Source organism: Bombina bombina, chromosome 5, assembly GCF_027579735.1.
Source record: "Bombina bombina isolate aBomBom1 chromosome 5, aBomBom1.pri, whole genome shotgun sequence".
Classification (NCBI taxonomy): domain Eukaryota; kingdom Metazoa; phylum Chordata; class Amphibia; order Anura; family Bombinatoridae; genus Bombina; species Bombina bombina.
The window spans coordinates 367,454,693-367,469,273 of NC_069503.1; positions in this window are offsets into that span (position 1 = coordinate 367,454,693).

The window sequence follows — 14,581 nt, forward strand, 5'->3', positions numbered from 1 at the left end:
ACAGTAAAAAATTTACTTTAAAATTGTCATTGTGTGAGCAAACTTGAGATTGTTTTGCAGTCCATAGACATATCCTTTGAAAGTTTTCTTGAGCTTATATCGTCTGCTATGGCCATTTAGGGCCAGATCCTGCAGTGATAAAGCAATCACTGTTTAGTTTGTTGTAGGAACAGAGTTCTGAGACTTTGAGGATACAGGTCAGCTGTTCTGGCTGCAGTGGAAAAAATGTATTTCTATTACAATTAAATCACAGAAAAAGAAGCAAAATAAATAATAAAAATGCTGTACATTTGTTTTTGCTACACATAATTAAATATTTTCGCCCAGATTATAAGTGACACACAAAAATGTTTTTTGTGTGTGAGCGCTAATTGTGCTGAAGTAAAATAATTTACGCTAACCCGACACTGTGCTAGATCAACTACGTTAAAGGAGAAAGGTGTGTTAGGAATACTTTACATTCCTATATTCTAAACTTAAAAGAAAATATTTTTATTTTTACATTTATATATATATATATATATATATATATATATATATATATATATATATATATATATATATATATATATATATATATATATATATATATATATATATATATATATTAATATATACATATGTGTATATATATATTTATATATATATATATATATATATATATATATATATATATATATATATATATATATATACTATTAAGTGAAGAACATAGAAATATAAAGTATCAAAGCACATTAAAACATAATTAAATTGTTTAAAAATTATATTGCATGGGAAGGGCTCAGAATTGTGTGTGTATATAAATATATATATATATATATATATATATATATATATATATATATATATTTATTTATTCATTTTTTAATTATATTTTAAAAATAACTGTATATACCTTGATGAGTGTAATAGTTTATTTTAATGTGTTTTGTTAATTATTCACTTTTCTTCAGCTCTCAAGTTGCGCTAAATATTCTAGCTCAATTTCGTCTTGAGTGCAACCTAAAACTTTCATATTGTAATATGAGCGCTATTTAGTGTGGTCGGGATATCCATTAAACATATAGGTTGCACTAGAGCGTTGTTGGTTGCACTAACCATTCTCTGGTAAATCAGTTTTACCATGGACTTGTAATATCAAGTAGCACGCCGCTAATGTTAGCACAGTCTAGCAATACTGCTTGTCACGTCCTGCACTATCATTAGCACACCACTTGTAATAAAGCCATTTATTGGAAATTACATTTTTAATTTTAGGTGTGTTTTTGACAATGGTAGAGAAAAAGCCAAGTTATCAGTTCTACAACATAACAAATAAAGATCAGCCCTGAACATTTTTACTGCATTTTTTTTTCACGTGTGTCCCATGTCCTTTAACTTTGTTCCCAGGATTTATTATTTTTTATTATTAATATTACAGCATATTTGCATTGTATAAAGCTATTAGCAAGCAATTAATACCAAAAAGAATAGTTAATTTCCCCCCCAAAATAAAACTCTATTTTCAGTGATCAAACCACAAGGATTCATATTGCTACAATTACCAAATACCTAGGGAGTTAATCAGGACCAAAATCATACCGGGGACCATGCAAAACAAAAATCTAACACAGGTGGTAACAATTTCTTAATCTAATGATTACTAATAGGTTAATGATTAATCAACCCTTACAAATCATAAAGAAATAGTTTTATTTTATTTGTTTAACAATTTGTTTTCTCTCCAGACAATGAATACGTATCATTTTAATTTAAACACATAATATATTTAAAATAACCAAAACCTAGTTTATTCTTATGTGAAAATAGCAGTTGGACATTAAATGCTGTTTACATAATTAAACACATAAAGTGATGATGTTTAATGAGTTTTAAGAGAACGCAACAAAAATTGTATATACTTATGTACATTCATGCAAGAAGACGCAACATTTCTAAATGATTTCCTTTTTTCCACTATTTATTAATAAACAGCATTATTTCTCTCAAATTACTGTTTCATTTATCACTTAAAGGGACAGTCTACCATAGAATTGTTATTGTTTTAAAAGATAGATAATCCCTTTATTACTCATTCCCCAGTTTTGCATAACCAACACAGTTATATTAATATACTTTAACCTCTGTTATTACCTTATATCTAGGAACCTTCTTCCAGCCCCCTGATCACATGACTGTGACTGTTTATTATCTATTGTCTTAAATGTAGCATTGTATTGTGCTAAATCTTAAATAACCCCCTGTGCCTGAACACAGTGTTATTTATATGGCTCACGTGTACTTTCTGTCTCTTTGTGTTGAAAAGAGATTTAAAAAGCCTGTGATAAGAGGCAGCCCTCAAAGGCTTAGAAATTAGCATATGAGCCTACCTAGGTTTAGTTTAAACTAAGAATAACAAGAGAAAAAAGCAAATTTGATGATAAAAGTAAATTGGAAAGTCGATTAAAATTAAAAGTCCTACCTGAATAATGAAAGTTTAATTCATACTTGACTGTCCCTTTAATTATCTTTTTTTTTGTGCTAAATTGCAATTTCTTAATGTAGAGAAAAATCAAATTTACATAAAATTGTGAGGACATATTTTTGGATCAAAAACTTCCATCTCCCTTAGCTCTCACTTTCATAAGGTTTATATAGTATTTGCATCAATTAGTTATAAACACTCAGCTAATTATATTTAGTTTACAGTCAGTAACAAACAGAGCAGGAATTTAACACTATATCTCCCAGAATGACACAAAAGCCAGGGTTTTTAAGTTTGTGTAGTTTATATTGAATGTTATGGTTAAACTTGATAATATCAGATTTAGATCCCATATTTATCTTATTTTAATTATTGTTATTATTATTAATATATATATATATATATATTATTTTTTTATTTATTTTTTAAAACATCAAATTTCACAGTGCTATACAAGGGTATACAAAAAGTACATTCCAGAAACAAAATAAAACCTGAATTACATGCTGATGCAAAATAAAAACCTACACTTTAGGGGCTATGCAGATTAGTGTGTCAGTTTAGTAGCATGACTAGGTTTTTGCTTAGTGGTATGACACTAGTCTTAAAATTGGCATTTACCTTCATGAGTGAGTAAATCATATATTTACACAGCAAATTGTGTAGTTTCATTGTGCATGTTTATTTATATGTGAACTGCATTAGAGGCTGCTTTTTTTTTAGAATACAACATTGTTTTAGATCCTCACCCTGTAGTGGAAGGTCATATTCATTTCATTTCCTCCCACTTGCACTTAGATTATTTTGTAGCTAAATCATTTGATACTATGTCTAAAGGATTTTGAATGAGATGGAAAGAAAAGAGAATGGACAATACTGAAGTAGCTGTTAGAGCAGTGCTTTCCAAACTGTGTGTCGTGACACGTTAGTGTGCTGGCGGCAGTGTGTAGGTGTGTCCCTGCTTCAGCACAATTTTTTTGAATTTAAAATTATTTTGAATTTTTTTTTTTTTGGTTTCCGACTTTCCGCCTGTCTGCTACGCATATCAAGTGGTTGACGTGATTGATACCTAGTGGGTCACAAATTATCTTAACGTATTGGTGCTGCTTAGCGGGAACTGAAACTATTCCCATTGGTCGGCTTTGGCGGCACATTGGCTCCTGACTCATGTGTAATATCCTCAATCAGCTCATGACTGCACATGTAGTCAGTGAGTGGGGCAGCAGTGTGTTTTGCAGCGCGGCCAGTAGTCAGTCGGACTAACAGAGTTTTGAGGGCGGCAGCTTAAACGCTGAGCTGAAGTCTTAAGTCAGTGTTGTTGTTTTTTTGCAGCTAGCTCCCAGTAGTGCATTGCTACTCTTGATATATGGATATGAAGTATAAGCTTAAAATGCTTGATGATAAAATGTGAGTGTCTTTATCTAATATTCCAATAAATATTCAGAAACTGTGTTTATCCCATCAACCTCATACATCCCATTAAAATAGAAAGTAGCTATTGGTGGTATTAAACTTTTTAAAAATACTGTTACTTGTAAATACATTTTGTTATTATTTAATTTATGTATGTTTCCGTATCTCTCAAAACAAGTTAGTTTAACCTCCTGATTGCTAGTACAACTGAATTACTGTGTCACGAAATGATGTAGGTCTAAAATGTGTGTCACCAACATGAAAAGTTTCGAAAGCTCTGTGTTAGAGGCTGATACTGTTGTTTCCAAGAGACAATTCTAGCGTAAGGTCTAGTTTTAGACTTTGTCTGATTGGCTGTTCTAATCTTGAATATCGAACCTTATTGCCAGATAGTGCATGCTATCCAAAATCTACATTTCTGATGCAGCATCAAAAATCCCAGAAAAAGTATCATTAAACATGATTTAATAAAATAAACTACCTCATATTTGATGGCACTCAAAAGAGGAGGGAATAAATGGTAAACATTTGCTTATGTAAGTATTTTGAGGAGATAGTGAACACTGGTGGTTGAACCACAGTTTCTTATTGTTTGCAACAACGTTTGTTGCAATGTTATACAACAATGTTATACAAATACAATACAAAAAGAATAATTCTTCAACAAATTATATATATATATATATATTATATATATATATATATATATATATATATATATATATATATATATATATATAATATATATATATATATATATATATATATATATATATATATATATATATATATATATATATATATATATATATATATATATATATATAAAATTCAAGAAGGAAGCACTCACTGATCCATCAGCAACTGTGGCAAACAAGTTTTAATTTCGTGACGTTTCGGGACAGCAACAGTCCCTTCCTCTGACAAATTACAATGTGCAAAATCAGTCTTTAAATAGGCCCCAAACAACACTCCCCTCAAGATCAGCCAATCCTGGCCGAATAAAAAACACACCCCTTCAGTAGCCAATTACATTACGTGACAGATCTCTTCATAAATGTGCAGTGAACATAATATACAAAAACATAGTGATATAGTACCCAGAAATGCAACCTCTCCAAAGAGTGATCATGCCCACACTTGATATATGATAAATAAAATATTGTCGAAAATATAAATATATACAGCAAGTCAAAACTTTGCAAAAGCCACTCGGCCAATCATCATCAGTGTTGCATCTCACACTAAAAACGTCATACTTGACAACCAAGGCTTAATCCAGCCCTGTTGTTATGGACGTCCTGAATACAGACCAACCCAGTTAGACGTCATCACAACAATAGTGATCTAGACTCGTTAGTCAAATGTAAAAAACACAGCACCTCCGTCTAAATTCTGTATAACATCAGCTAGCAGAAACTGCTAAAAACAAAATGAAAAAGAAAACAGCCAAAGCGTTCAACCTAAGTTGTTATAGCAACGTATATTTTTGTCGGATTGGGCGCAACCACAAAGTGGGTGTGTGTCAGCTGTGTCCGTGACCCCTAAACTATTGATGCATTGAGCTCGCAACTTGTTCCAAAACTATTCCTCGCCAAAAAATAAAGAATAAAATAAAGTGCCACCATCTAAGCCCTGTATGAGTCAAAACCGCAGTGCTCATATATATATATATATATAAAAATATATTTTATATATATATATATATATATATATATATATATATATATATATATATATATATATATATATATATATATATATATATATATAATGTGATAATGGAAGTATAATGGAATTTTGTTTAAATTTGCAGGCTCTATATATGAATCATGCAAGTTAATTTTGACTTAACTGTCCCTTTGAAACCATTGTTTTTGAGGGAGAGCGTTAAACTAGGGGTAGTGTAGTCAGAGTTAATACACACAAAAAAATGTCCTTGGTACAGAGAAATAAAACTTGTCTCAGAGGATTCCCCAAGCACTATATGCAAGACCTGGGTCACCACTTGCCCACCATTGTTCCCAATTTATAATCAATTCTAAATGCCAGGCATAGGCTTTCTAGGGTCAGATACCAGAATGTCTGACCTTTACTTGCGCAATGTGCAGTTTTCATCACCAGAGATATAGATAAGGACACCCTGTAAATATTTGACCATGCAATAAAGTATTTTGTTATTGGTAAAGTGCAGAAAGGTGTGAGGGCTACTATGCTAATCTATTTTTAATTATTCTGCTTTCTTCTTGCATAAATATTTCTGTAGAAGTATTTAGATCCTTAACATTTCATTATTTTTAATGTAGCCTCAGAGTCAGCGAAACGTTGTGAGATGCATCATTAAGTTACAGTTCTTTCTATGGTGCCTTCAATAATCAAATAAACACAGCTTACTATGCAGAATATTTTTAACTCTATAAATGTCTGGTTTCCTTTGAGTATATACTAGTGATTTTACACTTGGGGGTCTATTTATCAAGCTCCGAACGGAGCTTGATTCCCCGTGTTTCTGGCGAGCCTTCAGGCTCGCCAGAAACACAAGTTATGAAGCAGTGGTCTAAAGACCACTGCTCCATAACCTGTCCGCCTTCTCTGTGGGGGTTGACAGACATCGCCAGAAATCAACCCGATCCAATATGATCGAGTTGATTGACACCCCCGACTGGCGGCCGATTGGCCGCGAATCTGCATGGGGCGGCGTTGCACCAGCAATTCACAAGAACTGATAGTGCAATAATAAAAGCCTATGCTGTCTGCATTTATCGATGTGCGGCGGACATTGTTTGCTATAGTGGATCATGTTCGTCCGTACAATGAGTAATGGACCCCCAAGTCTCAGAACAGTGCAGAAATAAAATATCATCTGTAATATTTTTGTGAAAGCTAAATAAGTGCTTTATAACTTTTAGATTTATGCCAAAAGTGCATATAGTATTTAGACACTTATTGTTGTCATTTATTGTGTCTTACAGGTTACAAGTCAATATAAGCTCAAATGGATCATTTACTTCTATTTTATTCATTTCAAATGTATTTTTAAAATGCTATTAAACTGTTATGTCCAAATTAAATGCCAACATTTTTAAAACTTAAAGGAACATTAAACCCAATTTTTTTTCTTTCATGATTCAGGTAGAGAATACAATTTTAACCCCTTGAGTGCTAACGACGGCTCTGAGCCGTCACAGAGTTTCCCACTCTGGTGCTAACAACGGCTCAGAGCCGTCGCTAGCACTCTCCCACATTGAGGGAGATCTGGGGGCTCCCACCCGCTCCTACCCCGGCGATCAGACCTGCATAGTGACAGGCATGGCTGGGGCTTCCCGTTTTGCGCGGTGACGTCACGCGCAATGACGTGATGACGTCACCGCACAACTTTATTAACAAACTAACATAACAAAGTATAGGGAAAGGGGGCATGCTGCTTAGACGCCTGTATCTCAGGCATCTAAGCAGCTACAGATCCCCAAGACCCACCATTGGAAAGGTAATCACCTAACCTTTCCAATGATGTAAGTCTTGGGGAACTGAAAAAAAAAAATATAAAAGTAAAAAAATTTTTTTTTCAAAAATTAAAAAAAAAAACCTTCAATCACCTTAGTACCCAGGTGGGAAAGTGCTTAGCACTCAAAGGGTTAAACAACATTCCAATTTACTACTATTATCTAATTTGCTTAATTCTTTAGATATCCTTTGTTGAAGAACTTGCAATGCACATGAGTGAGCCAATCACACAAGGCGTCTATGTGCAGCCACCAATCAGCAGCTACTGAGCCTATCTTTTCAGCAAAGAATATCAAGAAAATTAAGCAAATTAGATAATAGAAGTAAATTAGAAAGTTGTTTAAAATAGCATGCTCTTTCTAAATCATGAAAGAAAAAAATTGGGTTTCATGAACCTTTAACCCTTTGATGACAGGTTTAATTTGTCTACATCAGAACAATGTTCCGATGTAAACAAATTGAAATCCTGTGATCGTGCATGTGATCGCGAGATTTTAATGATGGGATTGGGTCAGGGGGACGTCCCAGTGACGCTAGGCACGCCTTCCAGACCGCAATCACATAATCGGAAGTGCAGTTGGCTTTAGGACAGCCAATGGTTATGACATTCTATTTCGTCATAACGGCTTTAAAGCCCAGTGTAATTATGTCGGAATAGAACGGCATAACGGCGTTAAAAGGTTAAATCTAAGATTGCAGAAAGCTCTTTTGTGCAATCCAGCTCCCTGCTCTTATTGGATTGGTAGTTTTAGAACAAAAGCCGGATTGCACACTGTGGGCAAGATTACATATGCTTAACTGCTGAAACCCGCACCGCTCGTAATTTCACCTCGCACATCGGGGTATCACATATACAGCGCCGGCAGTTCATAAAGTGGCGTAAGTCAGATGAACTATCGATGTCCAGAAATGAGCGTATATACAAATTTCTGGAGTCGCCAGTGACTTACGGCATGTTAGAAACTGCCGGCGCATAAGAAAATGAAAAAAAATGTCAAATCTCCCGTAAAAGTCTAACCCGCCTCCCAAAAATAAACTAAACACGTAAAAACCCCTATTTCCGCATTCACCCACATCGCGATCTACCTAGTAAAAGTATTAACCCCTAAATCTGCCAACCCCAACATCGCAAACTACCTAATACATTTATTAACCCCTAATCCGCCATTCAGCCACATCGCAAAGTCCCTATTAAAAATATTAACCCCTAATCTGCCATTAACCCACATCACAAAGTACCTATTAAAACTATTAACCCCTAATCTGCCGTTAACCCACATTGCAAAAAAACTTATAAATCTATTATGGTATGGTTATGATTTGTTTTATTTTTGTGGTCAGATGTGGTGTTAATATCTGACACATTTGTTTATGTTATACTCTTTCAATAAAGAAAAATAAAAAAAAAATCTATTAACCCCTAATCCGCCAAACCCACACAACGCAATAATCCTAATAAAACTATTAACCCCTAATCCGCCAAACCCCCACAACGCAAGAACTCTAATTAACCTATTAACCCCTAATCCGCCAAACCCACACAACGCAATAATCCTAATAAAACTATTAACCCCTAATCCGCCAAACCCCCACAACGCAAGAACTCTAATTAACCTATTAACCCCTAATCCGCCAAACCCACACAACGCAATAATCCTAATAAAACTATTAACCCCTAATCCGCCAAACCCCCACAACGCAAGTACTCTAATTAACCTATTAACCCCTAATCGGCCAAACCCCCACAACGGAAACCACTAATTTAATTACTAATCTCCCTAACCTAACACCCCCTAAATTAACCCCAAATTACATAAAATAATTAAATAGTAAATTACAATTAAAATACAAATCCTAACAGTATTTAGAAAAATAAACCTAAGATTAAATTAAAATAAATTAATCTAAAATTAACAAAAATAAAAAAGGCTAACATTACAGAAAATAAAAATAAATAAACAAAATTATCCAAAATAAAGAAATTAAACCTAATCTCTATGAAAATAAAAAGCCCCCCAAAATAAAAACACCCCCTAATCTAATGCTAAACTACCAATAGCCCTTAAAAGGGCTTTTTGTTGGGCATTGCCTTAAAGTGAAGGTAAAGTTTAAATGCTGGCTCAACAGAATTAAATGTAAGATTTAAATTAATTATGACTTTCATTCATCAAATTGCTTACTAATTTTCGAAAACAAAGTTTTACCTGTTTTAAAATCTCACTATCGCATTCGGCAATATCAACCCGTTTTTCTACCATTTTTCTACTTCCTTATTACGTATTTGTGTGTTCCAATTAAAATCCTGGCCGTTAGGCGGCCGTGACACTACGTCATTTTCCTATTGGCCCATCTGCGCATGCGTCCCCTGTAATATGCATATCTGAAATCAGAATGCTCGTGGCCGGTTCGCGCATGCGCACACCATTAACACCTTAATGCGCATAATCGTCTTCGCATAGCATAGTAATAAATGAATACAATATCGTGATCCATTCATTATTATGTTGCGAGTTGAGGGAGACGCCTGCGCACTGGAGCCCAGCAGTATTGTTCACAACGATCAAGATCATTTGCGCATGCGCGATTTAAGTATGCGAACCGCAATGCGCATGCGCAAATGGTCTTGATCTTTGTGAACGCGCATAGATGATACGTATAGAGCGGGTGGGACCGCTCTATACGTAAAGACTGAGAAAGCAGGAAGAATAAGAAGCGAGGAGTCAGGACGAAAACGGCTGAATAAAACGTTAGTAAAAAAATGAAGATATTAATATTTTTCAAAAAAATATGGCGATTATGTTTATATACATGGGGATAATGATATACTGTGTTTTAACTTTGCAAAATTAACTTTCACTTTAAGTTAAACAGCTCTTTTGCACCACCCACCAAACCCCCCAAATTAAATAAACCTAATACTAAAAAAACCTAAACTACCCATTACTTCTAAAGGGGCATTTGTATGGGCATTGCCCTTTAAACGGTATTCAGCTCTTTTACTGCCCTTCAAAGGGCATTCAGATCTTTTATGATTGCCAATTAAAACCCTAGTTTAAAAAAACAAAAAACCCCAAAAATAAAAAAATCCTAACTCTAAACCCCAAATAGGTACTCAGTCTGGCGGAGAAGGTCCTGTTCCAGGCGGTGAAGTCTTCTTCCAAGGGGCCGACATCTTCTTCCAAGCGGGGACCTCTTCATTCTTCATACAGGACCAAGCCAGCGTGGAGCGGAGATGAGCACAGAGCAGGACCGGCGATTGCGGAGCAGTGGAGCATGGAGGATCCTTCTTCGTATGATCGCCGCCATACACTAAATAGTTAATTCAAGGTACGCATTTAAATATGGGGTACCTTGAATTCCTATTGGCTGAAAAATTTAAATCAGCCAATAGGATGAGAGCTTCTCAAATCCTATTGTCTGTTCATCAGCTAATAGGATTTGAGTAGCTCTCATCCTATTGGCTGATTTAAATTCTTCAGCCAATAGGAATTATAGGGACGCCATATTTAAACGCGTACCTTGAATTCACTATTCAGTGTACGGGTGGCGATCGTATGAAGGTTGCCGGTCCTGCTCCACGCTCATCTCCGCTCTGAAGAAGGAAGAGGTCCCCGCTTGGAAGAAGATGTCGGCCGCTTGGAAGAAGACTTCATCGCCTGAAACAGGACCTTGTCCACCGGACTTCAGGAGCGGTGAGTACCTATTTGCGGGTTAAAGTTAGGATTTTTTTCTATTTATTTTTTTATTTTTTTTAGATTAGGGTTTTAATGGGCAATCGTAAAAGAGCTGAATGCCCTTTTAAGGGTAAGGCCCATACAAATGCCCCTTTAGGGACAATGGGTAGTTTAGGTTTTTTTAGTGTTAGGTTTATTTATATTAGGGGGTTTGGTGGGTGGTGGGTTTTATGGTTAGGGGGACTTAGAATGTTTTTAAATGCAGAAGAGCTGTTTAACTTAGGGCAATGTCCTACAAAAGCCCTTTTAAGGGCTATTGATAGTTTAGCATTAGATTAGGGGGTGTTTTTATTTTGAGGGGGCTTTTTTATTTTCATAGGGATTAGGTTTAATTTCTTTATTTTGGATAATTTTGTTTATTATTTTCTGTAATGTTAGCCTTTTTTATTTTTGTTAATTTTAGATTAATTTATTTTAATTTAATCTTAGGTTTATTTTTCTAAGTACTGTTAGGATTTTTTATTTTAATTGTAATTTAGTATTTTATTATTTTATGTAATTTGGGGTTAATTTAGTGGGTGTTAGATTAGGGAGCTTAATAATTAAATTAGTTATTTGTGTTGTTGGGGTTTGGCGGATTAGGGTTTAATAGGTTAATTAGGGTACTTGCGTTGTGGGTGAATGGCAGATTAGGGGTTAATAATTTTATTAGGTATATTGTGTTGTGGTGGGTTGGCGGATTAGAAGTTAATACATTTATAAGGTTAGATTGCGATGTGGGGGTTGGCAGATTAGGAGTTAATACATTTATTTAGTTATTGTGGTGGGGTTTGGCGGTTGACAGGTAGATAGATATTGCGCATGCGTTTTAGTTCTTTTCAGGAGGTAGATAGATATTGTGTTACATTAAGTGTTACTATTTTCAGGGGGTTATAGTGTTCACATACTCAGCGCAAGGCTTGCTGCACCTGCCTATGTGTGGTGAGGTGAAAATGGAGTAAAATTTCTCAATTTTCGCTGCGTAAACCCTTGCGCTGAATATGTGATAACGATTTGCGACGTGGTTCTATGTTAGCTTATGGGAGTAAAAATTGCGGGCGACAGGTGAAATATATGCGCCACATTTATATGAGGCACCATATATGTAATAGCAAAACTGCATTAAAACCGGCGTCAACGGCTTTTGCGGGCGATGACGCATATGTAATCTTGCCCTGTAATTTTATTTCTCAACCTCTGAGGTGGGGAGAGGTCAGGAAATTGTTAAATTGTGGTTATAAACCACATCACAAAAGCTTCAAATGTAGTGAATGTGGCTTCATAAGTGAGCCCCTGAAACCGGTTTAAAAAAAAAAAAAGTACAGGTGTTTGCACAAATTATCCCTAAGGACAGACAGCTAACTGGCTGATAAGGAAACCTCCAACCTCTGTAGTAATGGACAGTAAAAATATCTGCTATTTAGCGCCAGAAGTAAACTTTTAATGCATGCGGGTTAAATAAGTTGAAAGTAAATTGTTTACGTGTGAGCGAAAGCCGATGTTCACTAACTTTAGGGCTTCAGATATTGCGACCGCACTAACTTCTTCCCCCCATAGACTTCAGTGGAGAGCGCAAACTGGAAAAAAATCCTAACACTTATCACTCACGCGCTAACCCAACAAGAGTTAAACCTACAGCGCTCACCTTTAGGTAGTTATGAATATTTAACATTCCAATGTTCTTCATATAGGATAAAATGTATTATATATTATACATTTTTTGTAAAATATAGATATATGAATATATACATATATAGGGATATCTATTTAAAAATACATAGAACATTTTCCCTTATGTGAAGAACACTGGAATGTAAAATATTTACAGTACATACACAGTAAAACACATTGGGCCAGATTACGAGTGGAGCGCAAACTTTTTCGCCTGAGCAATAAGGGGTTTATCACTGAGGTTTGTGCTCGTCAGGCTTACCGCTGGTATTACAAGTTAAAAGTAAACGCGATTGCTTGAGCGCAGTCACAATTTATGCTAGAATGATTACCACGTGTGTGTACATATGTATTTATGTATTAATATGTGTATATATATATATATATATATATATATATATACACATATTTAAAGATATATATATACACATATAAACACATTAATACATATGTACACACATATAGACATACATAGAAGTGCATTTGAGTCATTTGCAGTTAAGTAGATGAAAACATGTTAAAACATATTTATGCAACATTCATATTAAAGAAAGGTTTTAACTATACTATTTACTGCAAATATGTGACATTCCAATGTTCTGCACATAGCAGAATATGTTCTATGTATTTAGAAATAGATATTCCTATATATATCTGTATATACCTAAATGTAATCATCTATATATACAGTATATATATATATATATATATATATATATATATATATATATATATATATATATATATATATATATATATATATATATATAGGTATAGATTTATTTATGAATAAATAGAACATATTCTGTTATTTGAAGAACAATGTGAAATATTCATATATCTGTATATATCTATACCTATATATAATCATTTGGCTGAGACAGCCTGACCACAGTCTGCTGGAAGTTTCAGTATAACCACTCTTCTCTATCCCTTTATGGGAGGGGACTGTGATGTCACAAGACACGGAACACACAGGTTGATTTTGGAACAGCATATATATACTGTATGTAGAAATATGTATTTATGAAAAAATATAATATATTCTGTTATTTGAAGAACATCGGAATGTGAAATATTAATATTTTCATGTTGGGTTAACGCACATGAGAAAATGGGATTGGGTTTGCGCGAGAGTGGAATGTTAGCTTTTTTCCCACTTTTTTTCTCCATTGACTTCTATGGGGGAATACGTAAATGCGCATGTGATATTCTAAGTTCGGCTTTTTGCACTTGTTGGGTTAGCGCAAGAGCAAAAACAGTTTACTTTCAATATGAGTGCAACCCGACAAGACAAAAAAACTTACTTCTAGCGCAATTAACACTCACGCTGAAGCGTTAATTTGTGCTCCTCTAGTAATCTGGCCCATTATAAAATATTAAAATTGAATAAAAATGATTTTTCTTGTTTTCAGGTATTTGAATGGAAAGGGCTCCAAAGTATATATATATATATATATATATATATATATATATATATATATATATATATATATATATATATATATATATATATATATATATATATATATATATATATATATATACAGTATGTGTATACATGTGTATATATTTGCTTATATGTGGATGTATGTGTATATACATATATACACATTTAAACATAAATACACATGTATACACATATATACATAAATACACATGTATACACATATATACATATTTATATATGCATACATACACATGTATATGTATGTGTGTGTATATATATATATGTTATAGCCCTTCCCATTCAAACACCTTGTCATATACCAAATTCCTTGTATATGAGTAATTTTTATTAGATAGTGTATAT